This window comes from Carassius auratus, linkage group LG36F (assembly GCF_003368295.1).
Source record: "Carassius auratus strain Wakin linkage group LG36F, ASM336829v1, whole genome shotgun sequence".
NCBI classification, from domain to species: Eukaryota; Metazoa; Chordata; class Actinopteri; order Cypriniformes; family Cyprinidae; genus Carassius; species Carassius auratus.
This window is the reverse complement of record NC_039295.1, coordinates 1,244,166-1,251,843: the sequence shown is the minus strand read 5'-3', so window position 1 is coordinate 1,251,843 and position 7,678 is coordinate 1,244,166.

The following is a 7,678-nucleotide window of genomic DNA, read 5'->3' as shown; positions in this document are numbered from 1 at the left end:
TGAACCATCATCTTGGAGTTCCAGGTTGACCATGGTAGAGTATGCGCATAACTCCCTCCCGGTCTCATCTACTGGTTTGTCTCCCTTCCAGTGCTGCTTAGGCTACCAGCCACCTCTATTCCCCTCTCAAGACTCCGATGCCGTTGTTCCCTCCGCGCATGCGTTTATTCAGAGATGCCTCCGTACTTGGAGGATCACCAGAGAAGCCCTCACTCGGACTGGCGAGAGGAACAAGGTATCGGCGGACCATCACCGTACTAAGCCCCCACTTTACGTGTGTGGTCAGAGAGTCTGGTTGTCTAATAAGGACATTAACTTCAGACTGCCCTCACGTAAACTGGGACCCAAATTTGTTGGACCGTTTATCATAGCCAAGGTGCTTAGTCCGGTGTCAGTTCGGCTCAAATTACCCCCTCAGTTTAGAAGGATCCACCCGGTTTTCCACATTTCAAAGATTAAACCCGCCTTTCGCTCCCCCCTTCAGCCCCTGACCTCTGCCCCTCCGCCTCCTAGGCTCATCGAGGGGTCGCCTGCCTATACTTTACGGCGGCTCATTGATGTTCGGCGTAGGGGTAGAGGTCATCAGTATCTGGTAGACTGGGAGGGTTATGGTCCGGAGGAGAGATGCTGGGTTCCGGCTCTCGCTCTCATTGATCAATTTCATCAGCATCATGGTGAGTCCTCCGGTAGGGTGGTGGGGGGTACTGTCATGGTGCAGGGTGCCGTCTCAGCTTCCCCTGTGGTCTGTGTTGTCCTGTCTGTTCAGTAGCTCGTGGTCTGGGCAATCAGCGCTAATCATGGCGGGGTTGTGCAGATCACGAGCTTATTCTCCCCACCTGTCGCTCATTCCCCCACTCCCTTTATATGTCTCTGCTTTTCTGTCTGTGGTAATGAGTAGATTGTTTTGTCTTTGCCCATGTTTTGCACTGTTTCTCTGTATCAGTCTCACCTTCTGTTCTTGTGCCAAAGGATCCGTAACTCGGAGATCCGGCAGCGCGAGTGGTCCACAGTGTGCCGGCCAGCTCGGAGATCTGTGTGCGCCAGAGCTTTTCGATATTGTTTATGTTATTTTGTGTTTTGTGGCAAGAATAAAGATTCTCCTTTTTTAAAACTCTGCATCTGAGTCCTCTGTCCAGTACGCACCCCGTGACAGTTGGATTATAGCTTGCTGTACTTCTTCAAGTGATATAGGCATGTCACAGAGCTCTCTATCCACTTTGCTTATTATCTTCACTGAAAGGGAGTTTAAAAAAATTATGGGGGGGGCGGAGAAAAAACAGGTGTGAATGACTGCTTGCGTGGCTGGTGGTGGGGCGGCCCGCCGGCCGTCCTGGAGTACAGGCCGTTCTGTGATTCTCCAGATCACACAGATTGCCAGTCCGCCCCTGGGTCTGTGTGATGTTAGATGGAGCAGAATTTCCTTATATGGGTCCTAAGGGCACTTCTCCCGGAAAAGCGCGCGCTCCCGTAGAGCAGAGCACAGAGATATTCACTGATCAGAGCGAGAGCGAAATGTCACAAAAGAAGTGTGTTTTTGGTTGCCAGGTTTGATCGTGTTGAGGATGAGATGTGTCTCAAGAATGAGTTTATTTATAAATTTGCCAGTTGACAAATGTCAAATAATGTATTTCATGTAAATTATATTGTTATGCTGTATGAAGCACACCTGCATACAACCATGTACATAATATCTGTGTATTTTATTTTACTGTACTGTAATTGGTTTAGTGTACTGATGTATCTGTGTACTTGAAAGCTCTTTCTGTTACAAGAAATTATTTAATTAGCTTTACAAACATATTTGGCAATAAGGGTCTTTCTACCTCTGACTATAGACTGTAGTGTCCCTTATGAAATATTTAACAATTTAGAATTGTTTTCAGGCAAAAAATGTTTTATTTGCAACTAACACTGATAATGTCCATCACATAACCATTTACACAACCCCAATTCATGTTATGTTACTCTTCTGTTGGCAGTTATCCTAATAAATGTACTTTTAGTACCACCTTTTCATTGTATTTTTATTATGATTTCAAAGTTCGGTTGTGAATAACATGATATGGGAAAATCATTAAGTGTTTTTATTTACAGTTTACACAGTTTTACAATCAAATAGAAATTACAACAAACAAACATAATATTTTCAAATAAAACTATTTAAAAAAAATCAAACTTAATACTTACATTACATGAAAAAAAAAATGATTGCAATAAATCAACATGAGAGTGTGCACATCAAGGTTCACAAATGGGGCAGATTAACTTCGGTCTTTGTGTTGGACACCGTTGCAGTGAAACCAACGTGGACACACATCACAGCCAATCTAAACATCTTGACAAACAAATACTCAAGTTAAGCATCAAGTTTACTGGGTCAGGGGCCAAATAAGCTCATTCTGGAGACACATCTCATCCTGTAGAATATCTACAAAAAAGTGTTCAGATTCAATAATAAGCATTTAATAAAGGTAAGTATGAATTCGCTGAACATGACATTCTATTGATATGCTCGATGTATAAGCACAAGGTCTTCACAGCTTTTCAATGTTATCAACATAAGGGCAGAGTAATTAAGGCAGATTTAACAAAACTCCTGAAATTGTTCTGCTCTCTAACAAACACATTTTGTTTCATGAAAAGGAATATTGCAATAGAGAAAACGAGCAGTTTTTTTTATTGTTTTACTGCAGTAAAACACACAAACGACAAAAGCACAGCTAGACAGTCCAAGCTGTAAATCAGATACTTTAGTTAAATACACGATCAAACACCGATACACAAATTGCAATGTATTACCGTCTATGTGTATTACTTACAACTGTCTGTTTTCGCAACTGGCACCATCGTATGACGCCATGCACGTGCACGCGAGGGGAGTCAGAATTAGAAACACCTGTTTCACAAAAGTAAAGTTACAACACAAAATTGGGGCCAATAACTGCACAAAAGCCCGAGCTGCTACCTCGGATTGGGGCGACAGACCCTGTCAAACAGTCACTTAATTCACAAGAATGTCAACTTTATGGAAGGATACTAGCCTGACCCTAGCCTAGCTCGCTAACTTATGTTGATAGTTGCACAATTAAACCGGTTAACATTAAAGGAACAATCCGACTTTTGGGGACTTTAGCTTATTCACAGTATCCCCAGAGTTAGATAAGTCCATACATACCTTTTTTTATTTCTGTGCGTTCAGTAAGTGTTATTTGAAGCACCCACCGCTAGCCTAGCTTAGCACAAAGACTGGATGTAAATGGATAATGGTAGCATAGTAATCCCAATAAGTGACAAAATAATGCAAACATTTTCCTATTTACATATTGTGATTCGTATAGTCACAGCGTGTACAAATAACAAGACTATATGAGACAGAGACCATTTTTAATCGTATAAATACTGGGAACTATATTCTCACTAGGCGTAGGAGCACAGCTAACGTTAATTGAGCGGAGTGGCTACTTGGGCGGACTTACAGAATGCACAGAAATGAAGAAGGTATATATGGACTAACTCTAACTCTGGGGGATACTGTGAATAAGCTAAAGTCGCAAAAAGTCGGAGTGTTCCTTTAAAGGGGGGGTGAAATGCTCGTTTTCACTCAATATCCTGTTAATCTTGAGTACCTATAGAGTAGTACTGCATCCTTCATAACTCCAAAAAGTCTTTAGTTTTATTATATTCATAAGAGAAAGATAGTCTGTACCGATTTTTCCCGGAAAAACACGACCGGCTGGAGGCGTGACGTGTGGGCGGAGCTAAAGAATCACGAGCGCCAGTAGGCTTTTGCGTTGAAAGCGTTTGGAAGCTGTGACATTACCTTGAGGAAAAAACCATCATCCAAAACAAACCATGGCTTACAGTCAGATTCAGCGTATATTTATGATACAGAATCAGATCCAGATGCTGAAACTGAACGAGAGCAGCAGCAGCAACGACTCGCTCCGAGCGGGGCTCGAACCCGGGTCTCGGAATGGGAGGGGATGCACTAACAAGGAGGCAGAGATATTTGAAGCAGTTTTACTCACCGCCTGCGGTTCCAACACACGATTGTGACCCTTTTTCGTTGGGACTGCATCATCCTTAAGAAATAAACGATGTTCAAATACGTCGTCAAACTGGGCCTTGTTTGTAAAACAAGCATCTTCGAAATGCAGGGAACAAACACAAACACTTGCACAACTCCGCTGATGCTCTGTAAAAATAAACTCCATCCACTGGTCCCTTAAAGGTGCCATCTGTAATGTTTGGCAAAAAAAATCAAGTCAAACTCCACATTCCATACCAGATGGGGGCAATATGCCTCAATAAAGTGAATTGGTCTACTCTAGAGTAACAAACGGGAAACGGCATAGTCTCTATGCTCCGCCCCTACTTTCACAACAACACTACAGCCATAGCCGAAGCCTTACTGTGCGTTCACACCGCCGGCGTCTAGAGCGTCAAAAATCGTTCTTGCCGCTCTGCTCACGATGCTGCAGAAAGATTTGTGAGCGCTCAGACGCTCTGACGTAGATCTAATGCTTATTTTGTATTTAAAGCAAACAAGCTTGTTGATCTCGTGCAGACTAACCACAAGGAGTTATAAGTTAACCTCATTAAATATTGTTGTGGACTAAATATTATGATCCTTTACTTAAAATGAACAATCTCAGACTCCTTGGTCCATGTATCACTTTTAATTTATTTTTTATGTCCTTGTACGCAAACAGGGACACATCATATATTAATACAAACGCTAAACAGCAATAATCAAGCTGTCCTTTATTCTGCTTGGGAACTAATGTGCCAACCCTCAAGCATTCACCATGAGACACACGCAATTGACTCTTTTCACATGCTTTCACGCCACACATCAATTTTTTTACGCACAGAAAAACCACAAAGCAAACAGGACAAGGAGACCAACAGACTAGACAGAGCAGGTTAGTTATGAAATAAAACAACGGGTAAGTTATAGCTAGCTAATTATCAAACGCAGCTACGATTAGCCATCGCTAACATTAGCACGTTTATCGAACAGCCTTCGATACATTATTATAACTTCCCGAAAACAAATACACAAACATATAAAACAAACTTCTAGTGAAAAACTAACAGCATCTAACTTACCAATCCAAAAGAAATGTTGCAAGTTCAGAGTCGATCCTCATTTCTTTCATGTCCATCAGTTGTCTCCAGCGATTAAAAGCAGTGCCGATGTTTACTCTGGTATTCTTATCGGATTTGAATTGTGATTCCGAGCGTGGTTGTTTCCCTGTAGCGGGTGTTGGTCGCTTGCCAAGGGCTTCAGCTATCCTTCCGCTCTCTTCCCTGAACTGAAAGTAGTGGGCTGTACTTTCCACACGATTGACTTCAGGTACACGCCCACAAGCCATGCGAGTTATTCGTGTATTGCAGGTTGGCTGGTGGTTATGTTGCCCGCATACCGCCTCCCATGGCCGAAACCGGTATTACGACACCTGTCGGCCGGGGCTAATAATGCTAATGCTAATTAAGGTTGATATCTCTGCAGCACTATAACTTGACATTTTTTTAATGACTACATCGCCCTTATTTCTTCTGATTCTTTTGATGCGTGTAGGTCATATTATGGATATTTTTACCTCAATTTTTGCATATGACACCTTTAATGCTGTTTTCTTTTTGGTAATCTGTGCAGGTTGTCTTGCCCTGGCAACCAAAAATACACTCCTTTTGTGACATTTCGCTATGCTCTCGCTCTGATCAGTGAATCGCTCTGATCAGTGAATGCCTGTTGTGCTCTCAGTGCTCTGCTATACGGGAGCGCGCTCTTCCGGGAGAAGTGCCCTCAGGACCCATATAAGGAAATTCCGCTCCATCTAACGTCACACAGACCCATACTCGAAAAAAACTTTCCGAAACTTGTGACAAACCGGAAGGAGTATTTTTGGAACAAAAATACTCCTTCAAACGTACAACTTAATTTTTGAAACTTTGTCCATGTTTAGCATGGGAATCCAACTCTTTAACAGTGTAAAAAACTCAGTATGCATGAAATAGCATTTCACTCCCCCCTTTAACAATTAAACAACATCTCATAACAAGGAGATAACTAGCTTAACACTTTAAGTTATACTGCTCCCCTGTCATTGCCAGAAGTCTTGTTGAGGTCTCAACCAACTGAAAGACAGAACTCCACCGCGCTAGCTCGCGCTCGCGAGTCGCTACACAGGCATATAACCATAGACAGTAAAAGAAATGGACACAGCGACCCCATTGGAACTCAATTGAGACAAATGAAGCCCAGTTTTAGCGTTTGTTAGCACTTCCGTTTCTGACGCGCAGACTCAAACGAAGCTTGACGACGTCAGCAACCTGTCTGACAGATGTAAATATTCTAAGTGGCTGTGCGTGCAAACTGCCATCGTTAATCTTGCAGAGACGGCGAGCTTGAGCGGGGAGTTCTTTGTCGTGAGTGAGCAGGAGTACGTATTTTGATTAATTATTTTGTATAGTATTTTAAAATGTAACGCCAATACGCAATATTAAGTTAATTGCCTGCGAGTTTCTCCTCCTGTCTGTACGGTAATGCGACAGAGAGCCGAGTGGTTATGACGCAATCGTTAGCCTATTTTTTACAAAAACTGTTTATACGGGGCCATATTGTAACATAGAAGGTAATGGAGCCCTTTATACATTGTCGTGTATCTTTAGAAATAAATAATGGACAAACAGAGTCTTTAAACGCCTCAGATGTAAAGTTATTCGCTGTCAAAGTGACGCCAAAATGAATGGGAGTCAATGGGAATGCTAACGCAAGTGAAGTTCTGCTAAAAGATGGCATCCCACACCCGACTTCAACTTCCGGTCGAGTTCCTTGCCCCTTGCATATAACGCGTTCATGCGATTGGCTTAGATGTAAACAATCCCCCGCGTGGGGTGCGTTCTTACATTATATAAATAAATAAAAAATATATACTGTATATATATAGCTACACACACAGCAGACATATTGTAATGTAAACAAAAACTTATTTTGGATGCCTTAAAACTTATTTTGACAGCACTACTCACAATATTTGCGAGACTGACTTTTTTGTTTATTTGTCATATTGCATCACACAATCAATTTCAAGAATTAATTTGGTCTGCAGTGCTATAGATTATAGCAGTAGGCCTATATGAAATAACAACACTTTATAATTTGCTATTTATTTGTCCCTAATGCTAAACTGATTTAGATTAATACCGTTTAAAAGTATTAATCTATTTTTTTTTTAAGATAAGCTTTATTTTTATAAAGCTTATCTTAAACATTCTACCCTCTGATTTATGATACATTTTCCCTCTCAATTACTTCAACACCAGTGTAATTAACTACGTACAAGTCTTAAGTGTTCTGGTCATAACTAAACACAAAAATGCCTAATCCCTTTGTTAAATATACACAATTGCAAAGACGCTTCCTCAATTATGATGTACACTTTTCAGAAGGTATGGACAATGCCAAACACATTTTTGTTTAATGATAAAGAAGTTCATTTTTAAATTATTCATTATTACCCCTGCAACAAATAAGTAAGTTATTTTTATTTATTTAAAAAACATCCCATCTTATTTGTATTTATCTATTATTATTACTTTTACTTATTTAAGTTTAATTACATTTAACATTTATTGTTCTTGTCTTTCTGATATTGCAAAAAAAAAAAAA